Source organism: Silene latifolia, chromosome 8 (genome assembly GCF_048544455.1).
Source record: "Silene latifolia isolate original U9 population chromosome 8, ASM4854445v1, whole genome shotgun sequence".
NCBI classification, from domain to species: domain Eukaryota; kingdom Viridiplantae; phylum Streptophyta; class Magnoliopsida; order Caryophyllales; family Caryophyllaceae; genus Silene; species Silene latifolia.
Window position 1 is genome coordinate 20,637,637 of NC_133533.1, and position 26,448 is coordinate 20,664,084.

Sequence of the window (26,448 nt, forward strand, 5' to 3'; positions counted from 1 at the left end):
ATCAGGGCTAAGTACGGAATTGAATGATTTCTGTTTGATTAGTAGATTTTCATCCATTTAATTAGTAGGAATTAGTACGCGGTGTTTAAGCATAGATTTTCGTAATAATCAAAGCTTTGATTTGTTTTAGACAATTTAATGAAGCGTTCTAATGAGTATTTGTGCAAAAGTTGACAAATTGAATGAACATTATAAATAAAAAACTTTAGAGGTAAAAACAGAGGCTTTAACGGCAGTTTTTTGAAAAACTACTTGGCTTCGAGGACTTGCCACAGCGTTCGTCTCATCGAGATAAGCAATTTGAAAAACAAATTTGCCCCAAATGGACACCCGAGCGCAAAGTTACGTCAGTTTGAAGAAATTTCGTAATTTTTATAATTTAACTCTTGCACTGGCTGTTGCAATGGCTTAAAATAGTTGTTGTGAACTAAAATAGTTGTTGCATTGAGTCAAATGTAGCGGTTTTTTTCAGCTCGATAATTGGCAATTGAATAGAAACTAGTTGTTAGAGAAGGAATGATAATTGAATCAAATGTAGCCGTTTTCTTCAGTATGTATATACATAGCTTCTCCTCTGTTTTTATAATGCTTTTACATAAATAGCTTCAAAAAATTAAATGTCTCAAAATCATAATATTTTTTCTTACGATTGGATGAAAGAAATGGATGAAGAAATTTGGGATGAAACAGATGATGAATTGGGTATTTATTTGCTTCAAAAAATTAAATATCCTACAAGAACGTATATTCCTCGTGATCGTGAAGACGGTGCATTTCGACTCTATCATGATTATTTCTCACTCGAACCAGTATACCCGAAACAAATATTTCAAAGAAGGTTTCAGATGGGAAGGGAAGTTTTCCTCCGAATAGTGGAAGGGCTTGGTATTCATGCTGACAATTTCCACCAAACAATCGATGCTGCAAAAATAAAGGGTTTGTCACCCCTTCAAAAATGCATGGCAGCTATTCGACTACTAGCCTATGGAGCTCTGTAGATACCCAGTATCTGCACCTTCCAAAAACCACCCGATGATGATCGGACTATAACGTGTTTTTGATATGCGTACGTGGATTGGGTATATATGAGACGGTTTAATGCACTACTTGGATATGAAAAATGATTTCATAAAAAGTTTTCTAACTTCATTTGCATTAAAATAACACTATTTAGAGTTAAAACCGTCTTCGGACCCAAAACCGACTCAGAAACCCACAACTCGAGTCACTCTGAGTCAACCCGAGTCAACCCAAATCTTGAATGTCGAAAATAATGCCATGAATGTCTTTATCATGTCATTTCCATTAAAATGACCCTATTTAGAGTCTAAACCGACACCCGGCCAAAACCCGACTCTAAATTGAAATCCCGACTCACACGGGTCAAACCCGAGTCAAGGACACAAAATACCTACCCCAAATATCACCCAAGAGTAAGCTTACACATCTAAGCAAACCTAAAATACCACAAATAACAACCAACAAAACATTCGTTAGAACAAATGCAAAATCCAAATTTCTGAAAGGGACAGTACACCCCTTTCAGTCACAAGGTAGCTCGCGCCTAAAGAAGGTGTCTGCTTAGCCTCTAAGCAAACTCAACCGACCTATCATCCCACATTTCTCTATAAATACCAACCTTCACACACCACAATATTCACGCGAGTGTCCGCCCCCTCACTCTCTCTTAAAATTCTAGACTCGACTTCCTAAGTCACAAAATCGACACGTGTTTACGACCTACCGATCGTAAACACAATCCTTACACATTTTGTTTGGTACCGTCGCCGTGCATTCGACCGACCCATTTTACCAACTAAATTCATCAATCAACATGTTTTAATTAACATATTTTCAACTAATTTTCAAAACAAAATCCTTTTTTAAAGCACTCTTTCAAACTTCTTTGATCGCGATTAGTCACAACGAGAAAACCGTCTCTAAAGTCGTCTACTTCGCAAACATCAATATACGTAAGTTTGAGGGTGTAAATATCTCATTTATTTCATGTCTCTACTGTTTTTATGAGTTTATATGTATGAACAATGCATAACACGATTCAAATATAGGTTAGACGAGCCAAAACTGAGTTTTGGCCGGAGACAGAAGCCCTTTGCTATGCAAAGAGGCTCGCGCCTCTTGTGGGTTCTCGGGTCAGACTGAAATGTGTCTGTTCTCGTCTTTCCTCTTTATTTCATTTCTTATTTGCAATCGGTTTTTACCATTTCAAATGTTTCAAATCATTTTTATGACAAACTTTTTAGCCATAAATTATAATCACCCTTGGTTCCATATACCATGACGGTTTAATCCGTGACTCGGTGATATTAATTGGTTACTTACATTTTAAAGGAAATCCTTTTATTTTATTTACTATTTTAATTCATTTTTATGATCAACATATTTTGACCATTACAAAAATCATCCTTGGTTCCTTATACCATGACGGTTTATTCCGTGACTCGATGATATTATTGGTTAATTACAAATTAAAGGGTATTTTAACCCCCTTTTATTTTATTTACCATTTTTCTCATTTGTTTACATTTGTAAATATATTAGTCATAATTCATAATCATCCTTGGTTCTTTATACCATGTCGGTTTAATCCGAGTACGATGACAAACTTGACTAATTACAAATAATGGACCTTAACATAATTAGTTCAAATCAAACATTTTCCTTTTACACATCTTACCATGCTTTTCAAACTTGCAAACCCGACAACGAATATTACTAACATAATAGTAATTATTCAGAGTCATGTAAACAACATTTGCAATCATTCATCATAAATACGGTTTTAAATAACCTTTTTAACAACCTTTTTTTACAACCAGGAGACGCCCCTTGGGTCGTCGTCTGAGTCACGTCCCAAAAGGCCATATGTTTTCTTGTTTCAGAAACCCGGAGAGAGCCCCTTCCCTCGCCAATAGGCTCGCGCCCCAATGGGGCTGCCTGGCAGTGTTCTGTCTCATTTTGGTACTTGTCTAGGACGATCCCGGTTACGGTTAATCCGAATACATGACGGATGAGATTGACAAGTTTATGTTTTTACACTTTGTCATTTGACACCCTTTTTCAAACAATGGAATCGTGTTAAGCATCGTAATCCGAATCTGGTAAATGGATGTTTAATTTCCGTCTCACATGCAAATCAATCTAAATCAAACTTTGACACCAATTTCTTGGTACATGCATAAACAACCGACTTAGTAAATATTCACATGTTAGGTTAAGACTTTTGGATGTGCATTCATGCATTTACACCGTTTTATCAACTCTTGCACTTAAACAACCACGATCGATCAGTAGAGGCCGCTAACCGGGCGGGATTGGGTGTCCGATTAAAGGGGTTCCCAATACGTACCCTCACCCCTTACTCAGAACCTTTGGATAGTGGATGGCCTTATCCAGGGCGCACGAGAGTCATTTTAGGCATAGAATGCTAAATGGGGAAAGAGTCCTTATCTTTAGTACCTATGTCAAATATGAAGGAAAAGTAGATCTATATACTTAACATACTCATCTATATTTTAATTTAATTTGTCATAAAATTAAAGAATGATCTTATGCATGCAAACATTAAAACAAAATAAGGAAGAAACATTATCCTTACATTTTGATTTCGGTTCAAATGGGCACAAAAGAGATCTCCTTCTCTTTTGTTCTTGAGCTTTCCTTTTGGATGAACAAAGATCCAAGTGTAGGATCTCTCCTTAGGAATTATACCCAAAGCCTACTCTTAAATAAAATCAATATTATAAGTACTAGTACAATATTAATTTTGTAAGAAAAATTGAACCAAAAATGTTTGGTTTTGGCTCTCAAAACCGGTTGAGAGAAGGGAGAATGGAAGGGTATTTTTTCTCTTTCTAAAACTCTTATTTTTGAGATGAATAATGAATAATTTAATCATGCACACTAGCATGTAGTGAAATGATCAAGGTATATGCAAAAACCCTTTTGTTCTTTCCTAGAGGAAACCGGGTAGGGTGGTGTGGGATGGCCAATGCATGGCCTTTGTGCTCTTACACAAAAGTCACTAGGTATGAATGCCTATATTAGTGAAATAATCATGTATTCCACTAATCTTAATTAACAATATACAATTTGTTAATCACACCCAATATTTCGGTCCATTTGAGGATAAAATGGATTCCATTTTATCTTTGTCAATTTGTCAATATGTCACATGTCATATGTCACATAAATTTGTTATGTATTTTTAACATATTAAAAATCAACGTATTAATAAAAATACGTCATATACACAAATCGACTTAGTAATTCATAATCACTTGTACCAAAATATTTTACCAATTTATAAATCATATTTATAATAATTCATTCAAATTTAATTTGTTTCCTTAAACAATAATTTCATCTGAGTAATGATACAATTCGATTACTCAGACCGTATCTCATTTTAATCAATTTCAACGTGATACGTAAATTTTACTTCCGAAATCGTCCGTCAATTTTTCAAGTAATTTAATTAACTCGTAACATTATACGATTAATTAAATGATCAATTAAGAGTGTTGCCCTATAGGTATGACCTAGGGGGTCAACTGATCACCACCGTCACACGACAATAATGTCAAACTCTAGTCAGCCAATCATTACCGATATATGTTGACCAGTTGACAGTAAAATATTACTTCCCAATTGTATTCTTTATAATGAGACTTAAACATGTGATCATCATGATCAACAGTCGTGATCGCATTATTGTCGGAGGACACATATTCCAACAATCTCCCACTTGTCCTCGACAAGTGTGCGTCACCAATTCTCTTGTCCTATTACTATCTCCCACTCAATGCAAGGTGTCTTTCAGGTCGTACTTGCAAGTGATCATATCGAGAGTGGTTTCCTCGATCTGGAGAATAACTGATTGACCGGATTTATCCACCATGGATACATTCCGAGCGTGGCCACGCATTTCCAGTTCATTACTCCTCGAGTGGCCCTGAGATATTGTTTTAACCCTGACAAGGGGATGGACAATTCCTATCGCACTCATTCCCTTCGACTAGCCACAGCCATCATAACCCAAAATATGCCCATTTGACCCCATTTACGAAGGTCGTAGTAACACAAATCAAAGTTAATCTGAAACTGAGCCATCTTAGGTGAATAGTCTTTAGTCAAAAGAATCGACTCATTTGAATACTATAGCAGCTCTCGCCACGACCCGGCTATATAAATTTGCCAGAACTCTATAAGCGGTCATAAGGCCCAACAAGGTGTTCCTAACAATCTGCCTATGTGATTGACTAGTCATCTCACATGACTGTATGGCACTTGAACTTGCCATCAATCGCATCACACTCTAGTCACTTCGAGACGTCACCTCATACAAGTGACTATGGGCGAATACCACGCTAATCCGTGTTCACTTTAACGGGGTTCAATTGTCTCTACAACCCGTTTGGATGTAACAAGGTATAATAAAAGAGTTTTAAAGTAAAACTCGAACGACAAATGTGATTATCACATATGAATAGTCAATGCTTGATTACTATTTCATGTTCTATAATCTAATTTCATCTTGTATGTAGTTGTTCATTTCAATTCAGTTGAAATGGCATGACTCATCATGTTTAGCCTTTGAGAAGGCTTTGGTTAGTAGGTTTTATCAACTTCTTGTACCTTACTAAACCTTACTACATACTCGTTTTTCCTTTGCAATGTATACATTTGCATCACAAAACTTTCTGAGTACGTGTCGAGATCCAATCAAGACATAGGTCCACTAGCCTAAGAATAGCTCCCATTGTTTTCACAGTGTGCGGGACTCATCCTCTTGCACATCTCATGATTGCAAGTGTACTCAATTTTCGTTATAAATATCTCTCATTGTTCTTTATTGCCTAGAACTATTCTACACAATCTACTTCTTAATTAACATAGCCACAATGGTTTCTTAACCATCCTAATGTGTTTTGATTATGGTTTTGTCGGAAACCATGCGCAATCTCAATTGTCAATTGTCACTTGTGTAGCACCCTTACACAAAATTGCATCATAAACACTTAACTTTACTTCCTTAATGCTTCTGCAAGCACTTAAGGGTAATCTTTATGGCTTACTTGGTAAAGATTACTTAAATTCGATTTTGAAACAATTCATCATACTCAAAGTATATGAAGTGCTATACATCATTACTCATTTAATTGATACGGCAGCGGAAGCAAATGAAACCAATCAAATATGTTCAATTTAATTGAACTGGTCATGAATCTTATCAACATAAGACTTCTTATTGACGCTAATATCACGTGGATTTGTCTTCATAAATCCGTATATTAAAGATGTATTATAATACTCCAAAAGTCTTAAATCATTCGCAATGATCAATATGTCATCCACATATCGGACTAATTAAAATTTCCGTAACTCCCACTAAACTCCATGTATAAACACAACTTCTCGACTTATCGAGAAAAGTTTTATCATATGATTAAAGACAATGATTCCAACTCATTGATGTCCTACTTAAGATTCTCTCTTAAGTTTCACATTATCTTAGGATTGCAAGAATCTACTAAACTCAAGACATGTATTGAATACATTCCTTCTATTGAAGAAGTGGGTTTTAGATTCACTCGCTATGTATTTCATAATAATGAAACACAATCCCTAAGAAGATCCAAATAGACTTAAGCATTTCAACTGGTGCAAAACCCTTTGCAACCAATCAAACCTTGTAATCTGTCTTTATTAGTGCAAAACCCTTTGTCACTAATCAAGCCTTTTATTTCGGATTTTTATGGCTCTAAGCCTTGTATTGAGTTGTGACTTAAACACTCTTATGTAAGTCATATATTCATTACTTACCAGAAGTAATCAACTTGAATCAAACGATTTCTTTTGTAAGTTATAAGCTCTTTACTTTCTTAAAAGTAGCATGAATTCATCATTTTCAACAAGTGACGAATTTAACCTCCTAGGTTTTAAACAAACAATGTCTTACACAAAACGTCTCATGTAGCCAAGAAAGACCAGTTTCTTGCGACATAACATTCTCTGTGGCATTCTTTGTGGCTCTTGAATAATTTCTCCCACTCTGTCTTCTAGAAATAAACTTGTATTTTAGAAAGACAGCTTCACGAGCCGCAAACCCGTCGTACTCGTGATAATTGAAAAAGAAAAATGAGCGCTTGTTTCTTGTGAAAATTTACAAACATGGTACCCTTACCATTTCATATCTCATATGATTCGATTTAGTGGAAAAATAATCTAGACAAAATGATAAAATCCCCAAAAGGATCAAGTAACTCAAAGTAACTTGATCGAAGTCCAAACCTTATCGAATAGCGTTTGAATTCTTATCCAACCACACATTATTCCATAATGCGTGCTACGAGAGATTAACTTGTGATTCTATATCACATTTCCTTTGGCTTATATCAAAGTCTTCACTTTGATAATCCCATCACGACTAAATCGTGCTTCTTTGAACTTTTGAACTTCTTCAAGGATTTCTCTATTTACCTTATTAAGTGAACACATTAGTGTCAACTTAAATCGTTGGTAAAAGAAAATGATCAACCTATTTTGGATCGATGATTTACAACCTCGATCTCCTTTTCAACCAAAAAGCACGAGACATCTTGCTTTGAATACAAGATACGCATATACCATTAACAATCTAATGGTTTCAAGAGTACTCGATAACTCTTTGCGTTCATCTTTCCAAAATTTAAGGTTTAATCTTGGGTTACCAATTTGAATCTTACATCATCTATATGATATATCATTCTAGTTTTGGTTTAGAATATAATCACCTTGATAATGGGCTAGCCATACATCAAATCGTGGTGTATAGGGTCACAAAAGTGAAAACCTCTTTTGTCTCTTAACAAGTTTATATTCTTATTTAGAGTTTATGCACTTAATAGTCACAATTAAGTACCACTTTAAATCCAAAAACTAGATTGAGTACACAATTACTCTATCTCTCGACTTCATTGTTGCTAGTCGTCATATTCTAATCATCCTATGTATCAAACATAATGATGAAAACCTCCATTGGTTTCTAATATTGACGAAGTGGTACTAGCAAAATTTATGTTTAATCAAATAAACATTTAAAGAAGAAGGTCCCATTAGATGTCCCATAACTAACTTGTTGATTCTTCAGTGATTTGGGGTAGTTTCCTTTCTAGTGTCCAACATTTGAGACAATGGAAACTTTATCGGTCGGGATTGATAGGTTTAGTATCGTCATTTCTCAATGACTTTACTTTTAACATTACCTTGTATAAATTCCATTATTATCTTTACTTCTTGAACCTCGTCCTCATCTTAACAGTTTAAGAAAATGCTCCCACTCATTTCAATGAGTCTTTGCTTTGAGAAGCAAAATTGAATTCATGAAGATTACTCTTCATTTGTTCGTTTTAGTCTTAAAACTTTCATTGAAGTGGTTGCGTTATTTTGGTCAATTCAATTACTTAATTCGACAAAACTAATTACCAAAATAATTTATCGCTTCGAGGTACTTAATTCAATTAAGTATATGAAAAACAATCCATTGTAAGTAGATGTGTTAGTCAAGAATCAAAAACCTGTTTGATAATGAATAACTTTAATCTATACTCTTTACAAGAGATCCTTAGCAATGGTTAATTTGAGGTCTTAAGAAGAAAATTCAAATTTTTGTCTTTAGTTACGATGTTTTAATGGAGATTTGAATCAAAAATCGAAATGATATCGTATATGAATTGTGGTAAAGAAATAGAACAATATGATAACGGAATAATGAAAACAAAACATTCATCGTTTTATTAATACTTGTAAATAACAAGTAAAGCATTTACATAGTGACCTCTACCCAACTATGATAAATGATTCCAAGACCCAAATTCATATCAACTTAGGCACGGGGTAGCCGATGAAACCTTTATCAATATAACTCGGTGGATTAACCTTTTAATCGATTCTACTTTTAGAACTCTTGGTCGATAAAATTACTCTAATGTTTATCTATAGCCCAAAACACATCAACAAGGGCACGGGGTAGCCGATGAAACCCTTATCAATAACTTTTGTTGAGTTCAATCCAAATTTCGAATAAATGTGTCCATTATCCAAACCCACATTAACTTGGGCACGGGATAGCCGATGGAACCCTCATCAACATGAATTCGGTGGATAGACATTTATCACCCACTTCCCCTACGTAACAAGGTTTGTACCCCGGGATGGCCGAGTGCACTCCCTCGCGAAATAGGTTTTCATGGTTTCTACTATTTGGTAAGGCTATGTCTCAATTGTTTATTTTAGCGAGAGGTCATGTCAATTTATTATCTATCACGTTTTAAGTGAACTAAAGCGGTGAACTACGATAATTTTAATTGACACGGTCGATAAACTCGATAAAATGACAATGCATGTTTTAGTTATGGCGATTTAGCGATGCATGCGACATATAAATAAAATGCAAAGCATAAATTTAAATCCTAGTATGGCCTTCCTAAAAATAGAAAATCTAATTAACTATTACATATTCGGAAACCAACTCCATTGGTCCCTTGAACTTCGGTTGTGGCACGCATCTCGAGGTAACACCGTCTTTATGTATCACCATCTTGAAGAAATCCGTCTTTGGGAACTCCGAGATAAATAAAATTACATAGCAAATTACATAATTTCCTATTATACATTTGTAACTAAAATAAAATAAATCTATTAAATTACAAAACGGTGATACGAGATCACAATAAAAATTACAACCGAATCGATATTCCCATACATTTCGGGTAATATCAATTATAAAACTAAGGCCATACTAAGTAAAATTACATAATTCAAAAATTACATAAAATAAAATCATGACAATCATAAAGAAAATGCAGCATTATAATATGTATGAACATGCCCAATTTTATGCTAAATCGCCTTTAAGTAGCCAATATCGTATATTACTTGGTTTTTACGGATTTTCGTGATTTCAACATTTTATAATCACAAAAATTACATAAATTCATATTTATGCATAAGTTAATTACCCTAACCTCTTAGGACTCAAAATTTAGTCTTCACTAATAATTTGACCATAATTAACTCATATTTCTAAAATTTGTTCATTTATGGACTAAAAATTTAAAAAATAAGCTATAAACTTCAAATAAATCACAAAATTTCAAATAAATTTGAAATTTGAAATTTAAACTCATGAACATTCTGGAAAAATACCATGACACTCATAATGTTCAAAAACTTAGGTTAAAAGTTTCGACATTTTTCCGGAAAAACAATGTTGCGGTTTATCGGTTTTTAACAAAATAATCATAAAAACATGTGAAAAATTATATTTATTAACTTTTCAATTTTAGATCTGAAAATGATAATAAAATGCAACATTTGATGTTTTTCCTAAGTCATAGAGTATGTTTTATCAATATTTCACTAATGAAGTCACTATTCATGCAATTTGTTTTCAAAAATCCATAAATCATGCAAAAAGACTTCACTATAGCCCATTATTTTACACACATCTTGTAAAATTGCATGTGACATCATACTAAATTTCTATGACCAGATTCGAAATTTATCTCATATTAACCTATTTTTCACCTAAATCCGAATTTAATAATGAAAAATCCATTTTTCGAGCATAACAAGTCCAACAATTATGAAAATTTACAGGTTATCTCAAAATAATATATGTGACAACATATCCAAAAATCACTAGAAAAATCGAAGTATAGCTAATTTTAGACCGAAAATGACATTTTTATTCATAAAATCATATTTAAATGCCATTATTGTATAATATGAACAATAAAAATCCGTAAATTAACCAAAAATATCCTAAAACATTTTAGGATCAGAAATTTTAACATGCATGGATTAATTTCGTGATATCTCATAATAACACAAATTTTACAAGTTTTATATGTTATTCTTATAACTCGGAAAAACTTTTAACCGATTTGCATGCAAACAACCATGGCTCTTGATACCGATGGAAGGAAAAGTAGATCTATATACTTAACATACTCATATATATTTTAATTTAATTTGTCATAAAATTTAAGAATGATCTTATGCATGCAAACATTAAAACAAAATAAGGAAGAAACATTATCCTTACATTTTGATTTCGGTTCAAATGGGCACAAAAGAGATCTCCTTCTCTTTTGTTCTTGAGCTTTCCTTTTGGATGAACAAAGATCCAAGTGTAGGATCTCTCCTTAGGAATTATACCCAAAGCTTACTCTTAAATAAAATCAATATTATAAGTACTAGTACAATATTAATTTTGTAAGAAAAATTGAACCAAAAATGTTTGGTTTTGGCTCTCAAAACCGGTTGAGAGAAGGGAGAATGGAAGGGTATTTTTTCTCTTTCTAAAACTCTTATTTTTGAGATGAATAATGAATAATTGAATCAAGCACACTAGCATGTAGTGAAATGATCAAGGTATATGCAAAAACCCTTTTGTTCTTTCCTAGAGGAAACCGGGTAGGGTGGTGTGGGATGGCCAATGCATGGCCTTTGTGCTCTTACACAAAAGTCACTAGGTATGCATGCCTATATTAGTGAAATAATCATGTATTCCACTAATCTTAATTAACAATATACAATTTGTTAATCACACCCAATATTTCGGTCCATTTGAGGATAAAATGGATTCCATTTTATCTTTGTCAATTTGTCAATATGTCAAATGTCATATGTCACATAAATTTGTTATGTATTTTTAACATATTAAAAATCAACGTATTAATAAAAATATGTCATATACACAAATCGACTTAGTAATTCATAATCACTTGTACCAAAATATTTTACCAATTTATAAATCATATTTATAATAATTCATTCAAATTTAATTTGTTTCCTTAAACAATAATTTCATCTGAGTAATGATACAATTCGATTACTCAGACCGTATCTCATTTTAATCAATTTCAATGTGATACGTAAATTTTACTTCCAAAATCGTCCGTCAATTTTTCAAGTAATTTAATTAACTCGTAACATTATACGATTAATTAAATGATCAATTAAGAGTGTTGCCCTATAGGTATGACCTAGGGGGTCAACTGATCACCACCGTCACACGACAGTAATGTCAAACTCTAGTCAGCCAATCATTACCGATATATGTTGACCAGTTGACAGTAAAATATTACTTCCCAATTGTATTCTTTATAATGAGACTTAAACATGTGATCATCATGATCAACAGTCGTGATCGCATTATTGTCGGAGGACACATATTCCAACAAAATACTGCTTTGTGCTTTGTTTGACCGAGGTATAAAGTGGATTCGAACGGGTTCCAAGCATCCCACAAATGCTTGGTGGTGACTCCGAACATCTCTGCATCGTTTCGAGACCTTTACCGAGACGAAACCTGTGACACCCTTATATATAGCGATAAATAAATACGTAAATTCTACAGAAAAACTGACAGGATATGTTTGTAATTGGTTCAACTAGATAAAACCTGTAATTTTTAAAACTTTCCTAAACCATTCACAAACATTTCCAACTTAAGAGTGTCGAAACCTGCAAAAGCTAACAACTAATTTACATGCCAAAGCTAACGATAAGAAAATATAATGATACAAACCAAAATCAAAGAGGGAGACATATGTCCCTTCAAAATATATACACAACCAAAAGTTAAAAGATTTACTACAAAAAAAGCCAAACTAGGTCCAAGGTTCTTTTGCTCACTAGCTCGTCCGTGTACCCCATCTAAGCATCATCAACCTGTCAATCGCATTTTATACAAATACGAAAGCCACAATTCAGTGGGGAGTAACTTCGAGTCCTCCCAGCCACGAAATGTCATTTTTAATGTAACATGTAGTGTAACATGTAAACAACATGATAGATAATCTAATTATCAAGTATTCTAACATATGAGTACTAATCTGACCAAATTAAACTATCATGTGAAACATATAACAAGTAGTAATCCAAACTTTATCAATTGTAACCGGCTTACATCTCACCTATTACAATTCATAAAATCACCATACAAGAAAGGGCAATATATCAAAGACAGGCATAAGTTCTTAGTACGGTCAATAGTCACTCAGAACTCGAGTCTATACCACGAGGTAGGGAAGGTAATCGAACCGGTATCTTGGCTCGAGGTTCTATCAAAACATGGCCAAGACACAACACAACCCTAGCCTAAAAATCTGCAGACCTAGACATGCGGATACACACCACCGCACCCAAGACTCACAATTTTTCTAAAACAAAGTGAGTACCCTAAGGAGTCCACCAAAGGGTTGGCTAGTACTTAAGCTGACCACTTACTATCAAAATAAGTAACGAGGTCATGCCCCAACTTGGATATAAACCCACCAAGTCAGGAACACAAAGGCTATTAAGCAGTGAACATATACTCGTCAAAGACTATAAAGACCTATCTATGACAAACACAACAACCTGCAAGAAGTATTCAATACCAATTCCAATTCTAACAATATTAACAATGTTAAAGGTTTCAGGGAATCTAAGGTCGTTTTTACAATATAAGAAACTATTAAATTCAACCAACAACACATGTGAACTAAGAACTCAATAAATGGCCTAAAACAAGAAAAAGGCCGATTATCCAATTCATACAAAATTTCATCCAACCGAATTTTTACCCGCAACCGAGATCTGCGACAGTACGGGTTAAATTATGGTGACCAATCACTCAATTGATCGACATCGAATCAGTCAAAGGGACTAAGGCTCAGTTTTCGGCACAATCATCAAAACATTGCAATTATTGCTATAAAATTCATTTTGAGCCTATTCATTACAATTTCATTTTATAATCTATCCTAACATGTGTCGACTACCATAATAAGCATAACTACATCATCAAAATTTTATTTACTACTAACCTTATTCATTTCCTAAGACTACCCACATGTTACTTTTACTAAACATATCATTAATAAACCCGAAACTACAAGTAATGCATGAAAATCCGCGAAACAAGCAACGGACCAACCCGGGCCAAAACCAAGGCAGCCGTGGGCCCGCCTGGGCCTGCCGGGCCTGCTGGCCGCCACCCCTAACCCTCCATTTCTCCATTTTTGTTCAGTTTAACATCGTCTGAAACATCAATTAATCGTTCCCAATACTAATATGTTAACTTAAACTAACAAAAGACATGCATGCAACCCATTTTATCATGTGAAACAAATTACTCAAATAAAAATCACAAAAACATACAAAAAGCAAAGAATGTGACGATTATTCGTCGAGTAACTCGAAATATGTTACCTTAAGCTAGAAAATGAGCAATTAGCACCTTGAATACCAAACCCTAACATACAACTAGCCACTATCTTCAACAATATACGAGTCCCCAAACTCGTCTTCCAAATCTTCACCTAAATAAACAATAAAAACACAATTATAAGTATAAAAACCGAAATATGCCCAAATTCGTCTTAAAACAACATCAAGAAAACTGAAATTAAAACATACTAGGATGTAGATCTTGAAGAGAGGATTCCGAAAATATAAATTATGCGAAAATCCGACAAGAAACGAAGAAATTATGATGAATTTAGCTTGGATTAAGATGAAAATGGTGGTTTTTGGTAGAAGGTTCAAGAGAATGAAGAAGGAAAAGAAAAATCAGAAAAAAAGGAAGGGGAAGGGAGGTGCCCCGGGAAAGGAAAGGAAAGGAGGAAGGGAGCGGGTTTTAGTCGGAATTTTGCGAGTCGGTTTTGGCTCGTTTCGATAATAATTAGAACCGTTTGTCAAACACAAATTCCGACAAGACCAAAGTTCTTAAACACGAGATTACAAGAAAATTGAATACTCATACGACCCATTTCCAAAATCGTTTGCCCAATTTTCGAAAGAGTTGTCATTTTTCCCCGATATGCCCTTATTTCGAATTAAAAGATTTTTACACGGTTTAAACTATTTTTAAACATTTCGAAACTATCAAAATAAATACTTTACTTCAAAATATAATAAAATTATATTTCTTTGAATTATTATTACTTCAAATACATTAATATCAAATTTTACTTGATTAATAAATTACTTCCGCAAAATAATAATGGTTCGAAATTACGGGGCGTTACAATCACCCCTCCTTTTAAAAAGTTTCGTCCTCGAAACTTAGAAGGAGAAATTATAGTAAACAACATCTTAATAATATAGTTATAAGAAAATATAGGTATCTTTTCAATGAAACGGTGATACTCTCGTTGATCAGACAAGAACATCCACATTCATATCAAGATATAAAAATATTTCTACACCAATAAATGAGAAAACCCATTATTGGGACGTTTCCAACAACGAGATTTAACATTCACTAATGTTAAAACCATTAAAAATCATAAAAGCATTTTCAACATTTTAGTTTAAAATTCTATAATAAGAATAATATCTTTACTAATTATGATTAAATACGGCTTAGTAACGCGGAAAAAGAGTAAGAAAAAGGAATCATTACACAAAACGAGAATTAGCTTAGGTATCCAATCGAACACTAGGGTTGAAAGAGAGTGAGAAATCATTTTCAAATGTTATAGAAAGAGGTCAATTTGTAGATTTAACTCCAAATTAAAAAAAAATGAACCAAAAGTTTACTCAAACTATATAGAATCTATGCAAGATGGAAAACAACTCGGGAACGAGAAGTGCAAGTCGCGATAGGGAACTCACACCCAACAGACAAGAAGGAATTGAACTCTTAAAGGTGGAATTTTTGGATGAAGTCAATAAAGATGTCAACGAACAAGACGCTTTACTCAAGAGGTCAAATGAGTTCCATAAAGGCGAACACAACGGAACAAGCCAGAATAGCAAGAATGACAATTGTCGGAGATCGGAATTAGGAAGATCGGTACATCGAGAAAGGTTCACTCAATTTTCCAACCACAGAGTCATCCTACTAGGTCCTCCGAACATCAACAGGGCAACAACCAGAGGCCACACTAATCCAAAGAGCCATCTGAACCACTCATCGACAAGTCTACGCATAAGCTAATCCTTGAGACAATCCTATCCTCTACAATTAACTTAACCATTTCCCAATCAAAATGTTTCCACCAATATCCTCCACCGAACAAAATCAAAATCCAAAGTCGAAACTAGTAACAATATTATACCCTTACCAAGATTCAATATTTCCAAACGCATTCATGCTTGAAACCAACCCACAAGCAACAAGTTGCACTATCCAATCCATAATTAGCACTAACTATAAGATAAATGGGTTCATCACACAAATCATCTGATCGGTTTACTCAAGATTCACTATCCTACTTCCCAACAATATTCCAATTCCAATAGAAAGATTCCTCAAAGGATTAAATATAAGGTCCAAATTTACAATAACATTCCACCGACTTAGCTATCAATCCCCAATACCGTAAAGTAAGGATCAAATGACAAACGAACAATCCCCGAACGAACAATGCCCAAAACAAATCCAAAATAACCATAGAAATACTCCACCAAGGTAAACTAATCCCATTAGTCTCATCATCAAATCGAAACCAAAGTGAGTCTTATTACCAAAACACGCGAACCTTAACTCGCAAGGAGACTACAACATTGCCATCATAAGAATTCCATCAAAAATCTAGCTCTCATATCACATGGTCAAATACAGACACAAACTCCTACACTAATTCCCGACAAAAATCAAAATACAAAAATCCTCAAATCACATCCCACTAACTCTGTAAACATGGTCAACAATGTACCAACTACACTAAGTAGATAAGGAGTTATAACGGAATAGAGAAACGGTAAAATATTTTCGAAGGGTGCATGAGCATGACAAGTTAGGAAACTAAGGAGTCGGACCGTAAAGATAACGGTTGACAGAAATAAGAGGTACTCAAGTTAAGAAGATATCTCGGGCAAGAAGAAGATACGTAAACTTCGACATAAAAACAGGGTTCAACGAACGCTAAAGAGAAGGAGAGGAGAATAGCAGCGGCATAATGAAAGGGTTACCGCTTAACCAAACACTCCTCAAAGCTTATGATTGCTATGATAAAGTTACATCACTAAGGTGCTCAACAAAGACTCAAAAGTCTACCAAATCATAGGACTAACAATGGTAGGTTTTCCTAAACTCAATTGGTTCCAAGAGCCAAAATCAATTCACCACACAAATTCATTTGTTACCATCCAAGTCCCAAAGTATCTCCTTTACAATTCTCGTCATTGAACTTCACTTACTATGTCATCCCCAAGTACCATGGCTTGTTTACTCCATCATCACACCACTTAATACTTCTAGTCTCCGATACCATAAATTAGAATCACATCTTTGAACTCACGAACTACATCGAACAACATTCCACCAAAATTCCCAAATTCAGATATGATTAATAAGGTCAACAAGGGCTACTCTATACTAGATTTGGTCAACTCAAAAGGTTTAACAAACTAACTAATTCCAAAGTACGATACCAATCCATTTAAGCAACGTCCATGTCCTATTGTATTCCTTTCAAGGCCTACCAAGATTGGGGCTAACTATCATTCCTTTCATTCTCCACAAGAAACATCGAGACTCTCAAATGAAGTAGCTTAGGTTCATTTCAACTTATGTGCTAAGGTAGTACCCACGCTCAATCACCTATAACAAACAAGCTCTCAAAAGACATAAACCCCAAGGTGTTTCTCAACTCACTAGACTCTCACATCAAGCATAACTAACAAGACTAACCAAAGGGTCCCAAGTTATCTTCTCATATACAACTCAAACCTTAAACAATCAATTTCTCAACTCATCCACGCCCTCCAATGATACATTAACTCACCCCAACGTACGAGGCTCAGATAAAAACATTCTCTCAAAACCGGGTTCTCATGAACAAGGGCACTATCCCGCGGAATAAAGGAAGGTGTCCTCAAGGACTCTTATTATAAGAAGAAAACGAACCAAGGATGAATCGGGAGAAAGAATAGAAGAATAGTTACCTAGGCGAGAGAAGAGGAATTAGAAAGACGAACAGACAACGAGATTGAAATATTAAGGTAAGGTACACTGAATACGAAAAGAAATATCGAGAAAGTGGAAGCATCCTTCATTTGGCATAATCAATCTTCAACATTCGGCAACGGCACGAAAATTAATAACTAACAATTAACAAACCTAGCTTGTAGGATTGCCTTATCTACGTTTCTTGGAGAGCCATCTTGCAAAAGAGAACATTGGTTAGAACCTAACAAATAGCAATCACAAACAGACTACCACATAAAATCCTAACTCTACCCATCCTACCCATCTCTCAAGTTTATTATTTAAAGGTCAAGTGATTTTAGGTGGGGTGCACAAACGTGCGTTGGGAGCAACAAGCTCTGATACCAACTGTGACACCCTTATATATAGCGATAAATAAATACGTAAATTCTACAGAAAAACTGACAGGAAATGTTTGTAATTAGTTCAACTAGATAAAACCTGTAATTTTTAAAACTTTCCGAAACCATTCACAAACATTTCCAACTTAAGAGTGTCGAAACCTGCAAAAGCTAACAACTAATTTACATGCCAAAGCTAACGATAAGAAAATATAATGATACAAACCAAAAATAAAGAGGGAGACATATGTCCCTTCAAAATATATACACAACCAAAAGTTAAAAGGTTTACTACAAAAAAAGCCAAACTAGGTCCAAGGTTCTTTTGCTCACTAGCTCGTCCGTGTACCCCATCTAAGCATCATCAACCTGTCAATCGCATTTTATACAAATACGAAAGCCACAATTCAGTGGGGAGTAACTTCGAGTCCTCCCAGCCACGAAATGTCATTTTTAATGTAACATGTAGTGTAACATGTAAACAACATGATAGATAATCTAATTATCAAGTATTCTAACATATGAGTACTAATCTGACCAAATTAAACTATCATGTGAAACATATAACAAGTAGTAATCCAAACTTTATCAATTGTAACCGGCTTACATCTCACCTATTACAATTCATAAAATCACCATACAAGAAAGGGCAATATATCAAAGACAGGCATAAGTTCTTAGTACGGTCAATAGTCACTCTGTAACTCGAGTCTATACCACGAGGTAGGGAAGGTAATCGAACCGGTATCTTGGCTCAGAGGTTCTATCAAAACATGGCCAAGACACAACACAACCCTAGCCTAAAATCTGCGCAGACCTAGAATTTTTGAAATAAACAAACAAAATCATCCTACAACAACAACAACAAGTCATTCAACAAGAAGGTTAATGACTCAAAATCGTCCTTCGCAAATAGAGGTTGCTTCAAGTGTGGAGAATCTGGTCATATGATCAAAGATTGTCCAACATGGGAGAAAATAAAGAACAAGACGAAACGTGAGAAGACAAAGAGAGAATTCAAGCAAGTTATGATGGCTTCGTGTTGGGGAGACCTTGACTCAGAAGATGACGAGGAATCTGAAGACGACCAAGTAGCAAACCTTTGTCTCAGCAGTGTCAGTCTTGACCTAATCTCCGATAGTGACGATGAAAGCACAAATTCTCATTCAAACTATTGCTTTCTTGGAGAATCAGACGAGGATGACGATGAAGAGGTAAGTTATCTTGAGCTTAAGAAACGTGTTAGGAAATTGTCTAAAAGTTCTTTAATTCAATTCTTTGAACAATCTCTTGATAAGTGTCACGAACAGGATTTGGAATTAAAGGATCTAAAGGAACAAATTCTCGAAATTGCGGAAGAGAATCATATTCTCAAGACTAAAGCTAAGAAGTTGAAGTCTAAAGTTATAGCAGAGAATGCTACAACATTAGATTCTACTATGGCTGAAAAGAAGGAATTAGAGTCCAAAGTTATAGCTAATGAAGCTATAACTTCCGACCTAAAGCTTAAAATTAAGCACCTTCAAGCCAAAGTTATAGCTAATGAAGCTATAACTTTAGAACTTAGAAAAGTCAGAGAAATTTTGGAAGCTAAGGTCACTTCTAATGAAGAAGTGATCTTGGATCAAAAGAAAGAGTTAGATTCCCTTTCAAAGCAATTAAAAGAATCTAAGACCGATATGATCAATGTTAAGAAACACCACACCGATGTTGTGTTCATCCTTAACAAACGATTCCAAGACTTTCGTGACAACTTTAAAAAGGACAATGATGTAGATCACACGAAATGTCAAGAGGAAATTAAAACCCTAAAAGACCTACTTCTACACGCTAGAAAGGTACATGACAAGTGGGAAGGTAGCACGAAAGTCCTAAACTTCCTAACCGAACAATCTGACAATAATATGAAGATGGGGTTAGGACATGAGTGCTATAGCCGTAGAGATCACTCTAAATGCAAATCAACACCTTCAGATTTTGACTTTAGAAAGAGGAAGTATCTTTGATCTTCTGAATACTTGATTTGCAATTACTGTGGTCATACGGGTCATATCCAAATCAATTGTGTCAAAAAGGCTCACGATTTACGAAAAAATGCCGAACATGCTAAAACTGTTGACACAGTTGTCGAGGATAAGGAAACCCCCATTAATGAACCTAACGAAGAAAGGAACAATAAATTTCGTTGGTTCTATGACATGGCCTTTGACTATTCTATGAAACCTAGCACCTCACAAAACCCTTGTAAATCTCAACCCAGTAAACCTATTCACAAGGCATATAGTCAAGAGAGACCTAGAGAAGTTCAGAGACCTAGAGAAGTTCCGAGACCTAGAGAAGTTCCGAGACCTAGAGAAATTCCGAGACCTAGAGAAAACCCTAACCCTAGAACTCCTCCCAATACAAACAAACCTAAAGTTAGAAAAACAGTCATTAGACGTGTTTGGGTTCAAAAGGATTTAATATTTAGAGTAACTAATAACAAGGGACCCAACTTAGCTTGGGTACCTAAAAACTGTATCTAATCCTTTATGCAGGAAGTAGTGAAAGAAAACAACCAATGGTATCTTGACAGTGGATGTTCAAGACACATGACCGGAGACAAGAATTTATTTCTTTCACTCAAGCCCTTCAATGGAGGAAACGTGACGTTCGGGGATAACAAAAAGGGAAAGGTTGTTGGCGTTGGCAAAATTGGAATCTCTAAGGCTCACGCAATCAGTGATGTTTATCTCGTGGATGGTCTAAAGCATAACTTGCTAAGTATATCTCAACTATGCGACAAAGGTAACAAAGTAGTTTTTCATACTGATAGTTGTCGCATTATTATTGAAGGAACTAGCAATGTTATTCTTGAAGGCCACAGAAAAAGGAATGTTTATATGGTGGATTTAAATGCTGTACCTACTAACTCTTTTTCGTGCATGAAAGTTACATTAGATGATCCTTGTTTATGGCATAAGCGTTTTGGTCACATTAGCTCTCTAACCTTGAACAAGCTCAAGAAGTGGGACTTGGTGGAAGGGTTACCTAAGATCAAGTTTGACCAAGAAAAGATGTGTGACACGTGTGCAAGATGTAAACAAGTAAGATCATCGTTCAAACCAAAAAGAGTAGTAAGCACAGATCAAGCCTTGGAATTAGTACACATGGATTTATGTGGACCTATGAAGGTAAGAAGTAGAGGAGGATCCAGGTACGTCTTTGTTCTTGTAGATGACTACTCAAGGTTTGTATGGCCTATCTTTCTTCATTCAAAAGACGAAACGTTTGATGAATTTGATTGTCTTATGAAACTTGTTCAAAACAAATATAAGACTAATCTAGTATCTATTCGTACGGATCATGGCACTGAATTTGATAACCAAACTTTTATAGAATATTGTCGAGTTAATGGTGTAGGGCATAACTTTTCTGCACCAAGAACTCCTCAACAAAACGGTGTCGTTGAACGTATGAATAGAACCTTAGAAGATATGCCACGTACAATGCTCTTGTGTAGTGGTTTACCTCGTAACTTTTGGGCTGAAGCCATCAGTACTTCTTGCTACATCCATAATTGTGCTATGATCAGACCTATTCTTAAGAAAACCCCCTATGAACTCCTAAGAGGTCGAAAACCCAATATCTCTCATCTACGTTGCTTTGGGAGTAAATGTTTTGTACATAACAACGGTAAAAACCGCTTAAGTAAGTTCGACCCTAGGAGTGATGAGGCGATTTTCATAGGATACTCAGATCATAGCAAGGCTTATAAGGTCTTCAATAAAAGGACTCTTTGTATTGAAGAAAGTGTACACGTTATTTTTGATGAAGATAACGTGTTCGATAAGCCATTACAGGATGAGGAAGAAGACTTGGATGAGCCCGACTTTCGTCTCTCTAGAGACGATCCCCCGGATTTGGAATTAGAGGATAATGAAATTGAGGGAATAAACGATGAACTTGATCGTTCCTCTAAAGACAAAAAGGAGAAGGACAAAGTTATAGTTGATGATACTATAACATCCACTCAAAATAAGAACTCCCAAACCAATGTTATAGATGATGTTACTGTAACATTGAATCCAAATCAAGGTGTAGAGTCCGAGGTTATAATCGACTCAAACACAACACCCGAATTGGACTCGGGGGGAACTTCCCCTAATTCCGAACCAAATGAAGTCGGGACAAGCTCAAATAAAGATGGTGAACCAAGCACTTCAACGAAGTGGAAATACAAGAATTCACACCCCATGGACAATATTCTTGGGAATATTAAGAAGGGTGTTCAAACAAGACGTTTCTTGAATAATTTCTGCTCTTTCTACTCTTTCCTATCCACGATCGAACCAAAGAACATCAATGAAGCTCTCGCTGAATCAGATTGGATTGTAGCTATGCAAGAAGAGCTACAACAGTTCGAAAGAAACAAGGTTTGGGATTTAGTTCCTAGACCAAAAAATCGAACAGTCATTGGAACTCGGTGGGTCTTCAGGAACAAATTGGATGATGCCGGGGTCATTGTCAGAAACAAAGCAAGATTGGTTGTCCAAGGATATAATCAACAAGAAGGAATAGATTATGACGAGACTTTCGCACCTGTTGCTCGTCTTGAGGCTATTAGACTTCTGATAGCATTCGCCGCACACAAGGGAATGAAGCTCTTCCAGATGGACGTCAAGACGGCATTCCTGAATGGATATTTACAAGAAGAAGTCTTCGTTGAACAACCTCCTGGTTTTAAGAATATCAAATTTGAGGATCATGTGTTCAAATTCGATAAAGCCTTATACGGCTTGAAGCAAGCACCTAGGGCTTGGTACGATAGATTATCCAAGTTTCAACTTGACAGTGGATTCAGTAGAGGATCAGTCGACAAAACCCTATTTCTAAAAACTGAGGATTCTGACCTTTTGGTTGTTCAAATATACGTCGATGATATCATCTTTGGATCGACCAACCGAAGCCTATGCAAATACTTTTCTGAATTGATGACTTCCGAGTTCGAGATGAGTATGATGGGAGAATTAAAATTCTTCCTAGGTCTGCAAATACAACAAACAGATGAAGGCATTAAGATCCATCAACAGAAATATATCAAGGAGTTGATTCGGAAATTTGGAATGGAAAATTCACATGCTATGCCTACTCCAATGGTCGAGAACAAGAAATTGACATTGGATGAAAACGGTAAATCAGTTGATGAAACTACTTACCGTGGGATGATTGGGTCACTGTTATATTTGACCGCAAGTAGACCCGATATTATGTTTAGCGTATGCGTTTGTGCGAGATATCAATCGTCTCCCAAAGAATCGCATATGACGGCCGTGAAACGAATTTTACGTTATTTAATTGGAACGGCCAACTTATACCTATGGTATCCAATGGAGTGCAATTTTGATCTAGTCGGTTATTCCGATGCCGACTACGCAGGATGTTCTCTAGACAGAAAAAGCACGTCGGGTGTCGCCACATTTGTCGGACCATGTATTATTACGTGGGGTTCGAAGAAGCAAAATTCGGTTGCCCTCTCAACTGCTGAAGCCGAATACATCACTGCAGGACTGGTATGTACTCAACTTTTATGGCTTAAGCAACAATTACGTGATTATGGTGTTGACGTAGGATGTATTCCTATTTTATGTGATAATACTAGTGCGATAATAATTTCGAAAAATCCCGCACAACATTCACGTACCAAACATATTGAAATTAGACACCATTTTATACGAGACCATGTTGAGAAGGGGAATATAAAACTTGAATTTTGTAGTACTGAAAAACAATGGGCAGACATTTTGACAAAATCATTAGCTAGAGAACGATTTGAGACTTTACGGTTGGAAATTGGTTTAATCAGTGGTACCTAAGCTTTTATATGTGTTTAATCTTTTTATGACTGACTAGTTAAGTTAAGATTGTATGACTGTGTCCGTATATTGCGTTGCATGAATAATTTCGTTATAGAAATTTTTGTTTTCATAAGATTCTTTTTGCTATTTAGAATTTAATTAGTCTACAAACTTATTTTTATCTCAATAAACAAACACACCATATTCTTTTATCTTTCCAAATCAAAAGAAAATCTCACAAAAAAAAGCTCACAATACACGGCTCATATGTCTCCTATATCAATCCAATTTCCTAATTCATGTCTTATCATCATAAATTCCATACTTATCACTTTCCTATTCCTAATTAATTACACTTACCATATTACACCTACACTTGTTAACCCTAAAACCTACACCTATATCTACCCTTGCTTGTAACCGTCCACCCATCCCCACTTGCCTACCTTTTTCTTCTTCCAAATATTTACCATCATTACATATCTTCTCCTTTACTCCAACAATCACCATCATCCCTTTTCAAACAATCTCCATCATCATGAACACATCCCATGCAAAAAACACCCGATCCTCAACCCGTCACCACCAAAACCGCCCCTTTCCTCACCAAACATCACCTTTACCACCACATACTCCTCATTCCATGAATTGTTCTTCACCACAACCAAATCCAAACTCGCCCCTGTTTCATAGTCGGGAAGAATCGGTCTCCGAAGGAAAAAGACGTCGTCTTTTCAAGGGTAAAATTAAAGTGGTTGTTAATGATAGTGAAGCTGTTGTGGAGGAACCCGAGGTGATAGTTCGGAATGGTGTTACTCGCACTCTGCTCAGAGATGCTTCGAAATCCGCGATGAAGGAGGGATTGAATCGTGTTCGGCTTACACACGATGAAAGCATCTTGGTAAATCGAGTTTTGAGATATTCCATTCATGGTGGTCGGTATTATCCGAAATCTTGGTTGGTTAGTGTACCCGCTCTTTCTTTCTTTATTAATTTTCTTGATTTTCAAGGGTGGAGTCACATAAGTCAGTTTTCGGGTCCCATATACCCGGTTGAGTTGGTACAGTTCTTTGCTAGTGCGTCAATTAAGAAAGGAGTGTTGCATGCGGTTGTTAATGGTGTCGATGTTACCGTCTCTGTTTCGGATTTCTGCTCTGCTTTTTCGGTTCCTAATGAAGGAATTGAATTAAATCCGAGTCTTGAGTGGTCTAATGTTGGGAGTGAAAAGGAGTTGTTAGTCAAGAAGTATTTTGAGGAGATGACGGAGGGTGTCAATATCGTGGTTCATCCTCTTTCGGCTAAAATTAAGTTCCTCTTAAATTTTTTGTGGAACACAGTAGTGCCGAGAAGAGGGGGCCGTGATAAGGTGTCTAGTTATGAGGCGATAATGGTTTATTCTTGGTTGGAAGGTCAGAAGGTGAATTTGGGTAGTGTTGTCTTGAATCGTATCATTCAGACTAGTCTTACGGTTACTAAGGACAAGTTGAGCACCATAATCGATTTGCCTTACGGTATGTGGATATCTCGGTTGTTGGAAATTAAGCAAGTGATAGGGCCTGACAGTTATGGTGTTAGTGCTAGAGATTGTATGTGTGACAAGTTAATCAAATTAATGGGTCTTGTTGTTGATGGACCCGAATTGCAACTTGCAAAGGATGTGGAGAAAGTTCCGGTGGATTCGGGTTTAGGAGCTATGGAGTCGAAGTTGGAGGGGTTTATGAGTGGTTTAATGCAGAAATTCGAGGAGCATTCGACTAGTTTGGCTACGGCATTGTCACGGGTTGGACCATCTCGGTCCTTAGACTCGGGATTGGATGCTTGTCGGGTGTACTCGTGAATGGAGGATGTGGACAAGAGATTGGCGGGTTTTGAGAGGGAGCTGAAGGCTATACGTGGGGAAGTGTTCCCACACGGTGATCGTCTCACTTTCCTTACGAGTCAGGGTGGTGCGTTGGTGATGCACGGGAAAGCGATAGCGGGAGATCAAGCTCTTACGTTGGAAGCTACAAAGGCTCTTTCCTTGAAGGTCCTTAATTTTGAGAGGAGCATTGGTACTCTTTCACAGTTGGTTAGGAGCTCTTTCGACCGTCTGGATGCTTTCGAGCACCGTACTCGACCCGAATACGTGAACCCGTATAAGACCCGCAACATCTGATTTTCTCTCATCCTACCCTCATTAGCCCTTACCTTAATTAGCTTTTCTTTTATTTAATCTAATGGTGTGTTATTCAAACTCTTATTCGGCCCATTTTGGCATTACACTTGTGGGTATGGCCCA

General features: G+C 35.8%; 1 pseudogene; it reads left to right on the forward strand.

Moving 5' to 3' along the window:
* Positions 1 to 617: 617 nt before the first annotated feature.
* The window catches only part of LOC141594836 (uncharacterized), a 138,479-nt pseudogene continuing 112,648 nt past the window's right edge, over positions 618 to 26,448 (forward strand).